General features: G+C 33.7%; 1 long non-coding RNA gene across 1 annotated transcript; it reads right to left on the reverse strand.

The window, feature by feature from the left end:
- Positions 1–1215: 1215 nt before the first annotated feature.
- On the reverse strand, positions 1216–10185 carry LOC126932927 (uncharacterized). Its single transcript, XR_007718373.1, has 3 exons — positions 10108–10185; positions 8472–8572; positions 1216–1410 (listed from the first exon to the last, which is right to left on the reverse strand). It is a non-coding gene; the product is annotated as an uncharacterized LOC126932927 (long non-coding RNA).
- Positions 10186–18191: the final 8006 nt, after the last annotated feature.

The following is an 18191-nucleotide window of genomic DNA, read 5'->3' on the forward strand; positions in this document are numbered from 1 at the left end:
GAAGAATAAATTACACCAGACAAAGTTAATTAGGCAAGATGACCTTATTCAAGGTCATTGAATTATTATTGAAACAGTGGATAGAGGCAGAACTCAGTCTGAATTAAACTCTGCTTAAACAAAGGGCTGAGACCATTAACCAACCTCTCTTAACCCCTCCCTTCCCATGGAAGAAATAAGTTCTAGTGTCGAATAGCACAGCAGTGTTACTGTAGTTAACAGTAATTTATTCTGTATTTCGAACTAGAAGAAAATATTTGAAATGTTCCCAACACACAGAAAGATACATATTTGAGGTGATAGATATCCTAAAAATTCTGATTTATCACACTTTGTATGCAGGTATCAAAATATCACATGAATTCCATAAATACATACAATTATTATGTATCAGTAACCAAAGAAACAAAAACAAAGGGCTAGGAGTTTTGAAAAGCTGAGGTTGGAGGGTGAGTTATAGACCATTTGTGGTGTTTGCTTACTGCCTTTACCCAAAAGAAGAGTAAACTTTCCCTTTTTGGCAGAGGTAGTTTTGGAGGCAGTTCCCTGCAGAAGTTAGGCCCCGATTTTCCCACAGAAACTGGAAGATAGGGGCACTGTCGTCCTTAACATTACATGTCAAAGGAATGCCTCCCAGGTCTTTGAGAAAGACTTTCTTGGGTTGTAAAACTAGCAAGAAGCTTTTAAAATGATTTACACCTCAAAGGAATAGAGGAACGAATTTACAATGACAAGATTTCTAAAGTAAATGCTCTTTAAAAAAGAAAAAAAAAAAAAAAAACACAAGGGTCAGGGGCTTAGAGGCAGAAAGAAGCCTGTTTAAAGTTCAATCCAACTGAGAAACACTAAGGCCTTCTTGATCACTGTCATTTGGCTTATAATTAAAACTCAGTCTCCAGTGATAGTAATTAGAGCTGCAGATATGATTCTGGGGAAATAAATAGCTGCAGTATGTTCAAATCACTACTCCTGTTTTTTTTTTTTTTTTTTTCTTACACAAAATGAGGATGTTGGACCAAATTATCTCTCAAGTTAATTCCAATTTAACTTCTACAGTTCTATTTTTCTAATATTCTTGTTTGTTTAAATTCTTTTATATAAAAAAGAAAGAGAAAGGTGGAGAAGGAATGAATATCATTGATTGCCTTGTTTCATAAAAGCAAAACTGAAAATAAAAATATATAAAAAAATTAGTAACAGCAAATGATCAAGCATTCAAATCTTTAACAAGAAGAGAAGCTAGGTGTCTATAATGCTAGATCCCAAAACAACTTTGTTTTCATGTAAAGTTCATGTCAATTATGTTGACATAACTTGCTTGTATTGTTAATGATGATCTTTTTTCATGAGAAGTGGTGATTGCTGATCTTATGGCCTTTTCACCCTTTCCACCAGATTCTCAAATCTCACCTAGGATAAATGTAAAAATTTATGCTAAATATTTTTTGACTAATCATTAGACTTACATGTTTCCAAATTAACAAGACTATTATTAGCCAAATGTCCCTCTAAGGGTTTGCGCTCTTTCTATTCGCATCCTGCTGCTATAGTACCCAGGTAAGTCATCCACAATTTTCCCGCAATTTTTATAGGTATTTCATTTAGGGATGCCAAGTTCATTGCAAATTTGAATCAGTCTTTTGAAGATCTATAGTTTAAAATTAAGCAATACAAGCTAAGCATTTCCTTTGGTTTCTGACAGATAACAATATGAATAGACAATGCATTGTTTTCAGGGTTTTATTCTTGCTTTAAACAAATTTCATTAGATTCATATCTTGTTTCTTTTCTTAACATTTTAAACTTTGGTTTCTAGCAGGGCAAAGAATAATGGAAATAGCTGAGAAATTAAAGGTCTATATTCTGATTCAAATGCCAATTCAATTCGAAGAACTCAGAAAGATGCAGCTGCTTTGAGAGATAAGGAATTAAAGAATACCTTATGGTATCTACTAAAACTATAATTTAAAATATATAAGTACAAATCCTGCAACATCAAAAACTCTCTATTATGAAAAAACTTAAGGTAGTAAATGCAGTATTTTAAAAACTCATAATGTGAACAATATGAATATAAAGTTTACAATTTTTTTTTTTTTTTTTTTGAGACGGAGTCTCGCTCTGTCCCCCAGGCTGGAGTGCAGTGGCCGGATCTCAGCTCACTGCAAGCTCCACCTCCCGGGTTCACGCCATTCTCCTGCCTCAGCCTCCCGAGTAGCTGGGACTACAGGCGCCTGCCACCGCTCCCGGCTAATTTTTGTATTTTTTTAGTAGAGACGGGGTTTCACCGTGTTAGCCAGGATGGTCTCGATCTCCTGAACTCGTGATCCGCCCGTCTCGGCCTCCCAAAGTGCTGGGATTACAGGCTTGAGCCACCGCGCCCGGCCAAAGTTTACAATTTTTGCAGTGCATTTTAGTCTATAAATCTCAAGTAGTTTATTCCAAGTTATACTCTACTGTGTATTACAATACTTTTTAAATAATTTTTCACCAGCAATATTTTAAAAAGCAAACAAAAAGTATGAGTAAAAAGTTCCTTCTCTAAATTTAATAAAACCAGAGTTGTGGTATTAATTAAGAATGGATGTCCACATCCCAATTTGTTGTTTTCCTGTGTAACTTCTCAGTCTCATTTATGAAAATTTTAAAAACTTACAGTTTATAAATCAGTGGTGCCTATTACAGTAATGCTTCATATATTAATGACACATTTAATAACTTTAATACAATAATAACTGATAATAATTCATAGAATTGTGGTATGAATCCAGGCATTAAAGGCCTTTGTCCTGGCCTCCATAGAGGGCCTTGCATATTTGCAAACATCTAAAAGAAATTAAGTAAAGAATGTACAGAAACATTGGTTTCTTCAGATCAGGTACCCAGAACTAGAACAACACTACTCAGAATCCTAAAACATCGATGTTCTTTGGTTACTAATATTCTTTTATTTCCAGAGTACTTCTCTCTATACTTCTTACTTCATATCCTTGGAAAACAGGACGACTAGATTTCATTGCTGGGATAGTTTGTGGATTTAACCTATGCTGACATTGAAACAGACAATTGGTAGGAGTGTAGGGAAAGATAGTTGAATTAGTGGAACTGAGGAGACAAATTAACTTGTCAAATACTTTTCAACATGAATGCCATAGATTTGTGCAAAACAAAATGTGTTTTCTCAATAGTAGATACAATCTTCTTGTTTGTTTCTGTTCATGGACCAGTAAGTAGTTCTGAATGTAATCAAGAATTTGCACTGCACTTGTAGGATTTGCACATGGTGACTGAGAAATATTTTGTATCAATTAACTTTTTTTTTTTTTTTTTGGAGACGGAGTCTCGCTCTGTCACCCAGGCTGGAGTGCAGTGGCCAGATCTCAGCTCACTGCAAGCTCCGCCTCCCGGATTCACGCCATTCTCCTTCCTCAGCCTCCCAAGTAGCTGGGACTACAGACTCCCGCCACCTCACCCGGCTAGTTTTTTGTATTTTTTAGTAGAGACGGGGTTTCACCGTGTTAGCTAGGATGGTCTCGATCTCCTGACCTCGTGATCCGCCCGTCTCGGCCTCCCAAAGTGCTGGGATTACAGGCTTGAGCCACCGTGCCCGGCCGTATCAATTAACTTGAATTACCCTTATGTTTGTGTATCTGGGGGGCCTAGATAGAAGGTGTGTGAAGAATAGTAATAATTTTCTACATTGACAAGTAATTGTATACTGAATAATATTTTTATATAGTTTACTAACATGTATTTAATTCTCCCAAATGAATTTAAATATCCAGATTTATTTAAATAAATTCGATCTAAATATTAACTTTTAAAATTTTTATTTTTAATTTTTAATATTAATATAAATTTCAGTAAGCTATGTTTTAGATTACAATAAAATAGTTTTTGAAATATATAAATAATTTTATTTTTCCAATGTGTCCCATTGCGTTCAATTTGTTTTTCAAGAAACATATACTCACATTTTAAATACAATTAAAATTTTTTGTTGCAACAATCATTTTGATAATTGAGAATAAATAAAAATCAAGGTCATTGTAGAAAGAAAAAGAAACAAAAAAACACAGTTTAGGACAGAAAAATAAAGCAACGAAAGAAGTGTTGTTATTATAAAAGTATTTAAACAAAAGCCAAAATTGACAAATGGGATCTAATTAAACTAAAGAGCTTCTGTACAGCAAAATAAACTACCATCAGAATGAACAGGCAACCTACAAAATGGGAGAAAATTTTTGCAATCTACTCATCTGACAAAGGGCTAATATCCAGAACCTATAAAGAACTCAATCAAATTTACAAGAAAAAAACAAACAACCCCATCAAAAAGTGGGCAAAGGATATGAACAGATACTTCTCAAAAGAAGACATTCATATAGCCAACAGACACATGAAAAAATGCTCATCATCAATCACCATCAGAGAAATGCAAATCAAAACCACAATGAGATACCATCTCACACCAGTTAGAATGGCAATCATTAAAAAATCAGGAAACAACAGGTGCTGGAGAGGATGCGGAGAAACAGGAACACTTTTACACTGTTGGTGGGACTGCAAACTAGTTCAACCACTGTGGAAAACAGTGTAGTGATTCCTCAAGGATCTAGAACTAGAAATACCATTCAACCCAGCCATCCCATTACTGAGGATATACCCAGATTATAAGTCATGCTGCTATAAAGACACATGCACACATATGTTTATTGCGGCACTATTCACAATAGCAAAGACTTGGAATCAACCCAAATGTCCATCAGTGACAGACTGGATTAAGAAAATGTGGCACATATACATCATGGAATACTATGCAGTCATAAAAAAGGATGAGTTCGTGTCCTTTGTAGGGACGTGGATGCAGCTGGAAACCATCATTCTCAGCAAACTATCACAAGAACAGAAAACCAAATACCTCATGCTCTCACTCATAGGTGGGAACTGAACAATGAGGTCACTTGGACACAGGAAGGGGAACATCACACACCGGGTCCTATTGTGGGGAGCGGGGAGGGAGGAGGGATAGCATTAGGAGATACACTTAATGTAAATGATGAGTTAATGGGTGCAGCACACCAACATGGCACATATATACATATGTAACAAATCTGCACGTTGTGCACATGTACCCTAGAACTTAAAGTATAATTTTTAAAATAAATAAAAAAAAAAAAAGCATTTAAGCCAGGATAAAGACATAATATATTTTGTTTATTTCACAGTTTTTTAAAACTCAATTTATAACTTCTAAATATTGAGACATACGGTAAAGTGGGCCCTGGTGATATTCTTGTCCTAGACACTACAAATTTTAATGATGACACCGAATACCTTTGTATTTACATAAGTCAAATTGCTTTATCTGAAAACTATATGTTCTGTACTGGACTTTCCTTCCTTCGTCTTTTTAAATGCTGCTTTTATGAGTATGATCAAGTCAAGTGAGTCTATCAACGAAGAGAGAGTGATCAACCATAACAAATGATACCCAAGGGCCAAATAAAATGATCATTAAATTTAGCATTATAGAGGCTATTGCTGGCAATTAATAAGAATATTTTAATGGAGTAGGAGTTAGATGTGGATAGTATGGGTTTAAGAAAGAATGGATAAAAGGACTAAACATTGTGAATTCGATTGAGTTTTACTTCAAAGGGGAGAAAATAAATAGAAATAGCTTGTTGAAATAATTAGAATAAAGATGAGACAAAAAAGTAATAGCATGGCTGCATGCAGATGAAAATGATTCAGTAGAGCAGGAGAGGTGGAGGCTATGGAAGAGATGGGATAGGATTATTATTGCCCAGTTCTAGTCACAAGTGGAAGGAGGATTTAATTTTTATAGGAGCACAGAAAGTCATTTATGGAAACAAATAGGAAAGGTTAGTATGTAGATATGAAAGCTGGTATGTGGGTTATGCCTGTTCCCCTATTCTGATTACTTCAGTGCAGTTGTAAGCAATATTTTGATCTCAGAGCAAAAATAATAATTCCACCTATTTTCTAGGGTTGTTGAGATGATTAAATGATTTTGTACATGTAAGAAACTTAGAATGCTACATGGCATCTTGGTATCATCTAATGTGTTAGTTGCTGTCATAGACATTAATTTCTTCCTATAAATATGTCTGCTGTTAATTTCACCAAACTCTTTTGAAAGAGCCCAATCTTTCAAATTATTCTTGAAAACCATGATTAAAAAATTTAAAAATGAGAAGTACTGTAAATGTATATCTATTTATATATAAATATAAATTATATAAATAGTATATTATGAATTATATATTCAAAAGATATATTTATATAAATATAAATTATATAAAATATATAAAAATATATGATATATATAATATATATCATTTTGATATATATATAAAATATATATCATTTTGATATATATATAAAATATATATCATTTTGATATATATATATAAAATATATATCATTTTGATATAATAAATACTTTTTTTCCTCTTAGTATATCTCCTATTCCTTCAACATCTGACCATTGCTATTTGCTTTGTTTTCCAGGCCTCGTATCAATTCCTTTTCCTGTAACAGGTTTTGTCCTCATTGCACTCTTACTTCTTCCTAAGTGTTGATGTCAGTATACGGCCTAAGTAAAAGCATGTAACAAGTTTAAAATACCAAATAGAGTCATCTTGTAATTAAAACCTACATATTCTGGTGCTCAAACACACAGTTGGTTTCTTGAGACTTTTTAAGGTTAATGGAAATGTGAAACAATAATGATGTTCTCCCTTGGCTTTTATTCATTTGGCACACTGAAAAAAACTTTATTCATTTAAATCTTTCTTCTATTAATACAAATGGCAATTGTGCTACACTAAATTAATGAGAATTGTATAAACAGAATATTTTTCGTGATGGGGATGAAGTAACTAGTGTTTTACTAAGCATTAACTTTTCTACCTGTCCTCTTATAGGTGTTTTTGATTGCAGTAACCATGACCACAAAGCAGTCTAGCAGGACTGCATAGGCTGGAAAGCCCTTGCAGGTGTGTAATCAACATTTTGCTTGCATGTTTCACTAACTCAGTGGGAACACTATCAAGTGGGTGGATTTGTCCTTAATCATGACTAGTGCGGAGATGCTGATTCTCTAAATTTAATATATGTATTTTTGGACATTTAATTTTAAGTAAAATAAGAAGTTAAGATCCTCCAAAAATTTTACCTTCTGTTATTTTACATATGAAGTCGCTGCACCTTTTTATGAGATGGGGTTTAGAGGCAAGCCTCCTAGATGTTTTAATAATTATCTCCTAACTCTAGTCTGCAAATAATTTTATTTGACAGAATAAAAAAGACATTTTCCCTTACATGAGTTAAAGAGTTTAGAATAACTTTACTTCTATAATTGTATGCATACATTCATTAACATATACTCCTGGCAATTAGTTAACATATGCCTTCTACTTTCTGGATGATATAAAATACCTTGGGTTTTTGATTTATTTAATATGATCAAAAATTCAGTTTTGTTAAAATTCTTATCATATGGTTCTCCTTATCTTTTTATGCTACCTTCAACTTTAAGTCTGCTCATTCAACCTCTTTGACACATGAGACCATTTAAAATCCACTACTTGCCTGACTTCTGACTTCCCTTTGGAGTTAAGAGGTGTCAAGGCTAAAGGAAAGTCTGAATATGCTACTGGCTACTGGCCTGAATCGTTCTAATTTTTCTACTTAGGTCATCGTTACTTAAGCGTAGGGAATCAGAAAGACCAGCTTTCTTCAGATTTCATTCCCTGCATATTTTCTTTATACAAAATGAAAGTTTTAGGAAAAGAAGGTAATTATACTGCGGATAAAGTTCTTGTAGGACTTTACTCATCAATCAAAGATAAATAATCATGTCTCTATTGTTTATTCCTTTTGTAAGTATATATCTCTAATTATCTTGCTTCATGTGGAGTCAACACTATTGATTCTTGCTTCTTTGTCTGCATTTAATGTGCTGTATCTGCTCTTCGACCTAGCATCAATAATTATCTTGCTCTTGTATTAATTTGAAAACATTTTGTTCCAAGGGAAAATTTCTACTAAACCAGTTTATAATTGAATTGCCATATAATGAATTATCTAAATGCAATGAGAAATTTCCAATTGTCTAGGAAGAAAACTTTTGATTAAAAGTATGATTAAATTTGAAATATATTTTAAAAGTCATGGGTACAATGACATTACATATTAACCTTCTGATGAAAATATTTTTGAAGTGAATAATAGTTGTTCAATAATTTTGTTTTTTCTTAAATATTTCTTTCTCTTATTGCCTGCATTAAATTATTCATGTTAATCCCTGTTTCTGGATGATCTCAGATTTAGGAGATTCATAGCAGAGAAACATTTGCATCAGTAGGGACACCACAAAGATTATCTAGACTGAGTGATTAGGTGGACAAAAAACTGAGGCTCAGAGAGGATGAGAAACTTACCTGAAGTCACACTTTAAGCAGTTAGGGGAACACTGGGTCTAAAAATCCAAGATTTCTACTTTGGGGCCTTCTATATTTCCTTCTGTGTCACCGTGCTTTCCCTAAAGTGGAAAAGAAATAAAACAGTAGAATGGAATGTGAGAGTAGGAAACTAAAACAAAATTTTAAAAAGGTGTGAACATATTTTGAAAGCCATTTAAAAAAAAAAAAAAAACTAGAACATTCTATCATTCAATTATGTATTATATCTCAATTTATAAGAACACGATAAAACATAAATGTATTTAGGTTTATATAATTGTTAATTAAATGACTGAAATCTTTTTATGTGTGAAGAACTTCACTTTATATCAATAAATTTAAGCTAAAGGTTACAATAATGTTTTTCAAGGTAACACGTATGTTAATACATAATTAAATTGCACACACGTAAGACAGAAATGTGAAATAGTAGTAATAAATTATTATTTTGATTTTTGTTGTAGTGGAAAGCCAAATTTTTATTTCTAGTCTCATCTTCAAGGAATCTTTTATTACCATACTCTTAGAAGTTTAGATGGCTGCTTTAGAGGACATGGAGGACAACAAGTGACAGCACAATTAGACCCTAAGTGAAACACAATCTTTGTTTTTTAACAGAGGTTAGCCAGATTTTTATAATGTGTAAATTCTCCTTTTGTTCATATATAACAGTGGCATGCTTAGATAGGTCCTAACTGACAAAAAGTAGCCTTTTTGTCTGTCCATAAAAAGTATCTTTAAACTCAAAATGAATCAATTCTTTCATTACATTAAGGAAATGCGTAAGCTAGCAAAATTCTAGACAAGGCTAATTGTTGTATTTTAAGTGAGTCTTAAACATATGTTTTCCATGCCTACGAACATTGTAAAAATAAATAAAAATTTTAAAAATATAAGATTTTATTTCATCAGCTGTATTACCCTGGAAGTCAATTACACACCTTGAGGTTCAATGGAAGTGACATGCATTTAATGCTAAGCTAGTGGATAAAGTCAATCTGTGCGGTAAGCATTTTACACTGAAAATTAATATTGAATTTAGAACATCAAAAATTGATATTCAAAATCTCCTAAATACCCATGAAGTAAAATGTTTATAATTTTCTATATGACACCTTATTTAGTAAAACTTGTGCATAGTAAGATTTCAGGGTCAATAAGGAAAGTTACAAAGAACAAAAGAAAAGGCTGTATACAAGGGACCAGACATTCTGCTTTTAAGACAACTGTCGAAATTCTAGTGGCAAATGTGTGTGTGTGTGTGTGTGTTAGTGTTGGTGGGGAGCGAGCATAAAGTGACTGGGAAGTAGATAATTCTGATGTCCTCCTGCTTGCCTTTAGGATTTAATCTACTCGATTTCAAAAGTATATCTATTATAACTTTAACACATTTAAATGATATGTTTGTTATCGGAGTTAAGATAAATAATACATGTGAAACACATTGCGGACTATGTCGGACTGAATTAGTGTTTATTGGATTTGAACTGGTCTAAGCCTTGTTTGATCTGACTCTCACACAGTACGTCTTTGATAACTCTAAAAAAACTATTACCTGCCTGTTCTCTGCTGCCAAATCATCCAATGAATAATAGAGATTTTAAATGACACTTACTCAAGCATCAGGTTTTAAAATTAGCTCACGATATGGTTTGGCTCTGTGTTCCCACCGGAATCTCACACTGTAGCTCCCATAATTCCCACGTGTTGTGGGAGATGATTGAACGATGGGGGTGGGTCTTTCCTGCGCTGCTCTCGTGATAGTGAATGGGTCTCACGAGATCTTATTTATTTATTTATTTATTGACGGAGTTTTACTCTGGTTGCCCAGGCTGGAGTGCAATGGCGCCATCATGGCTCAGTGTAACCCCCACCTCCCGGGTTCAAGCGATTCTCCTGCTACAGCCTCCTGAGTAGCGGAGATTATAGCATGCACCACCACGCCTGGCTAATTTTGTATTTTTAGTAGAGACGTGGTTTCTCCATGTTGGTCAGGCAGATCTCGAACTCTGACCTCAGGTGATCCGCTCACCTCAGCCTCCCAGACCACACCGGTCTATGGTTTTTAAAATGGGAGTTCTTCTGCACAAGCTCTCTCTTTGCCTCCTGCCATGCATGTAAGATGCGACGTGCTCCTTTTTGCTTTCCACCAAGATTGTGAGGCCTCCCCAGCCGTGTGGAACTGTAAGTCCAGTAAAACTCTTTCTTTTGTAAATTGCCCAATCTGGGGTATGTCGTTATAAGCAGTTTGAAAATGGATGAATACAGCTCATAAATATGTAAATGATAGAATTCCATTGTATTGTATTTTTTCAAAATATTTTACGAACAATTATAATACATTTTCTTACAAGTAATTTGGAAATTACTGTATTACACTTCCAATGTTTAATTCAAAACATTAAAAATGATTATACAGCCAGTGGAGTGGCCTATGTCTGTAATCCCAGCTACTCTGGAGGATGTGGCAGGAGGATCGCTTAAGCCCAAGAATTTCAGGCTGCAGTGAGGTATGATCATGCTACTGCACTCCAGCATGGGTGATAAGAGTGAGACCCTGTCTCTAAAAAATACAGTAAAATGCAATACAGTACAATAGAATTCCCATGTAAATGCCATTTACCAAAGACAAAATTGATGTTTAAGAAAAGCCTAGAAAAGCTTTCTTATTTGTTAGCATTGAATTAAGTGCATTATGTTGATTCATTTATAAAAACTAATTCTGTAAAAGACACCTCAAATCTCCTGAGAGCTCCTTCACTGCAAAAAGACGGCAGAGATTCTGATATCACTAATTGAATATATTTTGGAGGGGGTTATACCTGATTATTTGCTTCTATTTCTAAAACAGACTAAATTAATCTTATGCTTTCAGCCGAAAATACAAATTTGTTAGCATTGCATAGAATGCCTCATGGAACCTGGCCACAAACCACAGTTTTAAGTCACATCTCTTCTCTTTCCATTCCCATCTATTTAAAAATTACAAATCTATTTAAAATACCTGTATCATTCCGAATGTTAGTCTTAGTGTATAATTTTATTTCTCAAATTCTACTTTTTCATTAAAAAATAATTTTGCAATAATTATAGACTCACAGAAAATTATAAAAATAATACAGAAAAGTCCCAGCTACCTGTCACCCAGTTTCCCTCAATAATAATATCTTACATGACTATAGTCTGATATCAAAACAAAGACATTAAAATAAGTATAATCCCATAATTTATTCAGCTTCCACCACATGTATATGTTCTCAAATGTGTGTGTTTTGAGTGTATTCTATACAGTGTTATCTCCTATATATGTATATAATCGCTACCATAATCAAAATACAGAACTATTCTATCACCACAATATCCCTCTTGCTACTCTTCTCCGATTATTTGCCTAGTAAATAGGCAGCTTAATTACTATTGTTTTCTAAACCTTTCCTGAGACTGCGGGTACTGTGTGTCCTTGTGCTCTCAGAGCTCCCTGTTTGGGCTCTTTCAAAAACTCTTACTACATTACATTTTAGTTACTCTTAAAATGTACATCTTACTAACTAAACTGACTGCAGACTCTTTGAAGTTGGAAGAGTAAAGTAATGTGTGTTGAATGGGTACCTACTGGGATAATAAAATTTGCCAAAGATGCCTCCAATAATCATATCTTGTTCAAATAACAATTTTCTGAACCTACAATTTTAAAATACTATCTCTGTGCTATAAATGAGTTAATTGACTTTTAATGTATACATGCTTTGGGCCCAATTTTTACAAAAAATTATTATAAGAGTTAGCACAAATAAGAACAAAAAGAAATGATTAAAATATAACTGCTGATGCATGGTCTACTTTTGCTGCTGAAGATGCCATAAGCATCTTAATTACTACACAGAGAGTCATTTTCTAGTAAAGAGAACTACAAACACTTCAAGTGTCCATGGTGTTCATCAGCTAGTAAACCTGGCAGGTGGGTGGCTATTCCAAAATTCCTAGTAGTTAGGCAAATCTCTAATTAGAAATTTCAAATTCCTAGAGGTGTTTGCACAGCAATCCAACATAAATTTAACTGCAGCACCACTGCCCCAGGATATATCGCCAATATACAGACTACAGATGTATGTTATTAGAGTTTTAAAGAAGATGCACAAAAGGAAATTAAATCCTGTCATCATTATTTTAATTTTTATGTGAATATAGATACTTTATCACCTGATTTCAGTATATTGAATCACTCCCCAACTTCTTGCTCATACTAAAAGGATAGGTTTTTATACTTTACATTTTTAACTTTTCTCAGTATTTTACAAGTAATATTACAAAACACTAGTTATAAAAGAAAGACCCTACCAGAAATGGGGGAAAAAACATTGTAGTTTTTGAAATAATGGTTTAAAATGGAATTAGTTTCTTACTTTCAAGTTTCCACTACTTCTTAAAGTCTTACACTTCTGGAAAAAGTAGACTTAGTACATAATCTATTTTTTTTCTCAGACTTGCATTTTAGAGATCAAAAATAATTTTGCCATATTAAACATTGTTTTTTGCAAGAATTAGAGAAAGATAAACCTGAAAGACAATATACAAATATAGAAAAAAATGCTACATATTATAAAATTTGTGTATATAAATGTAAAAATACATTAGTTGAATATTTAGAGTCTGTATCCATTAAATGAAAAAGCAGTATTTTTTAAATCTAATAACACTTTTTTGTTGCCCACTTTATGACCTTTAACCAATTTGAGTTCCAACTTTCCAACTTTAGAACAGGCTTTTGGCAGTAGTAGAAGGCAGTCAAATTCCTAGGCAGGCAGGGACTGGTCCTCAGTGAAACTCGACTTTCAATCAAAGAACAGTGTAAGGCCTGAAAACTGAGCTGCCAGTTCTGGATAAAATCCATGGACCAAAGTAAGGACTCCCACTCCTGTTTGGAGTGCATCCTCTCAATTGGTCCTTACCTTTCACTTATTTTACATATACTGATCTTTCTGTGATTGGCTACCAGTTGAATCTTCATTTGCATAGAGTGAAACGTCACTCCCACTCCTGTACCTGATTGATTGTGGGTCAAGCCTTTGTTTTGGCCTCTAATTGGTTCTTTCCATTATTGTGACTCTTTCTGAATGGTGCTTTTCCCAAAATGGCCCACAGGCCACTCAGGGCACTCCTCCTCATTCTCAGTCCATAAAAGCCCTGAAATTAGTCCTCCAGACAGCAACCGTCCTTTGGGTACCCGGTTTCTGTTGAGAGCTTTTCTGTCACTTAATATATCCTGCTCTGCCTTACTCACTCTCCAGTGTCCATGTGTTTTATTCTTCCTGGTCTTGGGACAAGAACTTGGAACTTGCTAAACTGCAAGAGTACGGGAACTGAAACCCTCCAGCTCACTGAACTGTGGGCAGTGGGAATACAACAGTTATAACACTTCCTCCAGCTTACCAAACAATGGGAGTGAAGAAGCTGCTGGGCACCACTCTCACCTGCTTGTTGAACGGTGAAAGTAGAGAAGCCACAACATTTTGATAATGTGAAAATAAAAATGTTTTGAAGAGGGAATAATTTTTTTAAAATTGTATTTCACTGAGCTCTATAATTTTAATCTTTCACTCTACAAATATTTAAGAAGAGATGATTGACATCATGCATAGACGGAATCCAAGATAATTGATCTCACAGAAGAGCAGAATGGTAGTTGCCAGGCATGGAATGATGGTGGTAGGGGGATCTGAAGAGATGTTGGTCAAAGGCTACGAAATTTCAGTTAGTTAGGAAGAATAAGTTCAAGAGATCCATTGCACAATGTGGTAATATAGTTATTAACAATATATTGTATTCTTGAAAAGCAGTGCCTGTTAAATGTTCTCAGCACAAAAATGGTAACTGTGTGAGATAGTATGTACATTAATTAGCTAGATTTAGCCATTCTACTATATAAATATACTTAAAACATCATGTTGTATACTATATACACAATTTTATGACAATTTATAAGTAAATACATGCAAACATTAAGACAATAATATATATTAAATGTTGAAATTATGTGATGAAAAGCATACTCATTTCTCCCAAGTGATTCACTCTCTAATTAGAATGAACTACTAGAGATCTTTGCAGAAACAATTACAAGGCATGTGTGCAATGCTAATTTGTGTACTTGTACAATGTGCAATGTTGTAAGAAATTTTACTTCCACAAATGTTATAAAAATTCCAATATATTTGTATCATTTTCTAAAAGTTGTTTATTGTCTTTAAGAAAATAATGAGAAAATTAATTTTATACTTATTCACATATTTACTATTTCTGGTGTCTTTTTTGGGTTGGTCTAATTTTCCTTATGTTGTTATTTTCCTTCTCTAAAGAACATCCTTTAACAATTTTATTTTTCTGTATTGCAAGTTTACTCATGACAAATTCTTTCAGCACAAAAAATAAAAATAACAAAAGGAACAAAATAATAACAAATGTATAATCAGTCTTACCATTTTAACTAGTCATAGTAAGACTTTTTGTCATGGTGATAAAAAGCACATTTGAGATCTGCCCTTTTAACAAATATTTTTAAGTGTACAGTAACATATTGTTAATTATAAGCAATTTTATAATAATGTGATACAGTAGATCTGTAGAACTTTTTCATCTTTCGTGACTAAAACTCTCTATCCATTGAACAGCAGCTACACATTTCCTCCTCCATCTCCCAGCCAGTGGCAACTAACATTTGACTTTCTGTGTGTCTATGTAGCTGAATGATTTTAGATACCTCAATAAGTAGAATCCTGCAGAATTTGTTCTTCCACAAGTAGCTTATTTCATTTAACATAATGTCCTTAAGGGTCTTCAATGATACAGCATATAACAGGATTCCTTGTTTTTTAAGTCAAATAATATTCTATTGTATGTAGATGCCACACTTTCCAAAACCATTCAGCCATTGATGAATATTTGTGTTGTTTTAACCTTTTGGATATTGTGAATAATGCTGCAATGAATGTGGGAGAGCAAATACTTCTTAATGACACTGGCTTCAATTCTTTTGGATAAATATTCAGAAGTGGGATTGCTGGATCATATGGTAGTTTATTTTTAACTTTTTGAGGAACCTTTGTACTGTTTTCCACAAAAGCTGCACCATTTTACATTATCCCCAATAGCACATAAGGGTTTTTATTTCTCTATATCCTCGCCAACACTTACTTCATTTTTTAAATAACAGCCATCTGGCCATCTGGCCATGCTAATAGATGTGAGATGATACCTCATCGTGGTTTTGATTTGCATTCTCCCGATGAGTTATGTTGGGCATATTTTTCATATACCTACTGGCCATTCATACGTCTTTTTTGGAGAAATGTCTGTTTAAATATTTTGTCCATATTTAAATCAGGCAATTTGTTTTTTGGCCTTTTTTTCCTATTAAGTTGTAGAAATTCCTTATATGTTTGGGGTATCAAACCCGTATCAAATGGTAGTTCTAAGTTCTTTGAAAAATCTCCTAACTGATTTCCACGGTGGCTGAACTAATTTACATTCTCACCAGCAGTGTATAAGCATTCCCTTTATTCTGCAGCCTCATCAGCATCTGTTGTTTTTTGACATTTTAATAATCGCCATTCTGACTGGTGTGAGATGGTATCTCACTGTGGTTTTGATTTGTATTTCTCTAATGATTAGTGATGTTGAGCATTTTTTCATGTTTTTTGGCCATCTGTATGTCTCCTTTTGAGAAGTGTCTTTTCAAGTCCTTTGGACACTATCTAATTTTTTTTTTCTTAATGAACTATTTAATTTCCTTATAGATTCTAGATATTAGACCTTTGATCCATAGTTTGTGAATATTTTCTCCCACTTTGTAGGTTGTCTGCTTACTCTGTTGATAGTTTCTTTTGCTGTGCAGAAACTCTTTAGTTTAATTAGGTCCCATATTGTCAATTTTTGTTTTCATTACAATTGTTTTGGGAGAGTCAGTCATAAATTATTTGTCAAAGCCAATGTCCAGAATACTATTTCCCAAGTTTTCTTCTAGGATTTTTATAGTTTTAGGTCTTACATTTAAATCTTTAATCCATCCTGAGTTATTTTTTATATATTGTGAATGGTAGGGGTCCGGTTTCATTCTTACACATGAGGCTAACCAGTTATCCCAGCATCATTTATTAAATAGGGAGTCTTTTCTCCATTGCCTGTTTTGTTGATTTTGTTGAAGATCAGATGGTATTCTGTGTGTGCAGCTTTATTTCTGGCTTCTCAATCCCTTTATTGAGTGTATACCCTTAGGAAAATAAATCATTCTACCAAAAAGACATACACACTTATATGTTCATTGCAGCACTATTCACAATAGTAAAGACATGGAATCAAGCTAAGCTCCCATCATGATGTGCTGATAATGTCTCATCACAAAAGAAGAAGAAAAAGAGAGTTCCTTAATTTTGGCTTCATCTTAGGAAAATAAACAATTCGATATAACCCAATGAGGGTTGTATAATTTTTTGATGGCCTGTGACATAAATCCATTATCTGTACTCTTGTATCAATTAATATTTTAAATACAAACAATCAAACTAAATTCTAGGTAACTAGAGCATTTTAAAGAAATGACTTGAGATAATATTGTGTGTTTATAAATCAGAAAAGAAGCTTAACAGTCAGACCCCAGGAAGAGCAGGAGATGGTTTCTGGATATCTATGATATCTCAGGAAATGCTCTTATAATCTATAATTTAGTCTGCTCAATAGAAAGTCTAACTATTTGATAATTTAAAAGTGATACAGTATTTTATTTTATAATAATTTTGATTATTTTGTGACACAACATGAGTAAAGGAGTGAATCAGCTATAACTAATTTATATTCTTGTCTTACTTAGCTAAAGAGGCAAATTACCAAGACAGCAGTCTGATAGGTTTAGGTTGTCAAGTGAACTTCTTTGTCCACTCTTGAGTGACTAGCTCAGGTGGATGGCACACAAAGGAAGAAGTAGAGATTATACCCCAAAGGAAACACTTGACCTTTAAAAAGTTAGTAGATGTAACTTATTGGGGGGAAAAATGCTCTTAGGTCAAACATGTTTAAGACATACTGGACTGGAGAAGCATGTTTTGTTTTGTTTTGTTTGTTTTAGCAGCATTTTAGAACTTCGTGCATGTTTATTAACATGCCTTCACAACATTGGTTGCTTTGGTTTTCCTTTGGAGTATATTTTGAGAAATGCTCCATTAGAAAAAGCAAACAAACAAAGAAATTAAAGGGTTCCTTTCATAGAGCACTTCTACTTTCACTATAAAATACAACTCCAACTGAAACTCAGATAAAAGGGAGAATCATTTAGGAAACACTTTATTTATTAGAATTACCTGGACAGATTGGTAAGACACAGATTGCTGAACCCTGCTCCCAGAGTGTCTGATTCAGGAGGACTGGTGGTGAGTTCCAAGAATTTGCATCCCTAACAAGTTCCCAGGTGATGCTGATAATGCTCATCCTGGAACCACTTTGTAAAAAGTTCTGTTTTAATAATTGCTGGAATCAGTAAATGAACATAATTGTTTAAATCTTTAAATCTTTTGTATAACACAGATAAGCCTCTGAGGCTTATGATGCAATGGAATTGACTCATTTGCATAATCCTCTAAATTCTGTTTCTGAAAAACTGTATTCACCTGGCCATGCTAAACATATTGAAGATGATATGAACTCCTGGGC

Source organism: Macaca thibetana, chromosome 12 (assembly GCF_024542745.1).
Source record: "Macaca thibetana thibetana isolate TM-01 chromosome 12, ASM2454274v1, whole genome shotgun sequence".
NCBI classification, from domain to species: Eukaryota; Metazoa; Chordata; class Mammalia; order Primates; family Cercopithecidae; genus Macaca; species Macaca thibetana.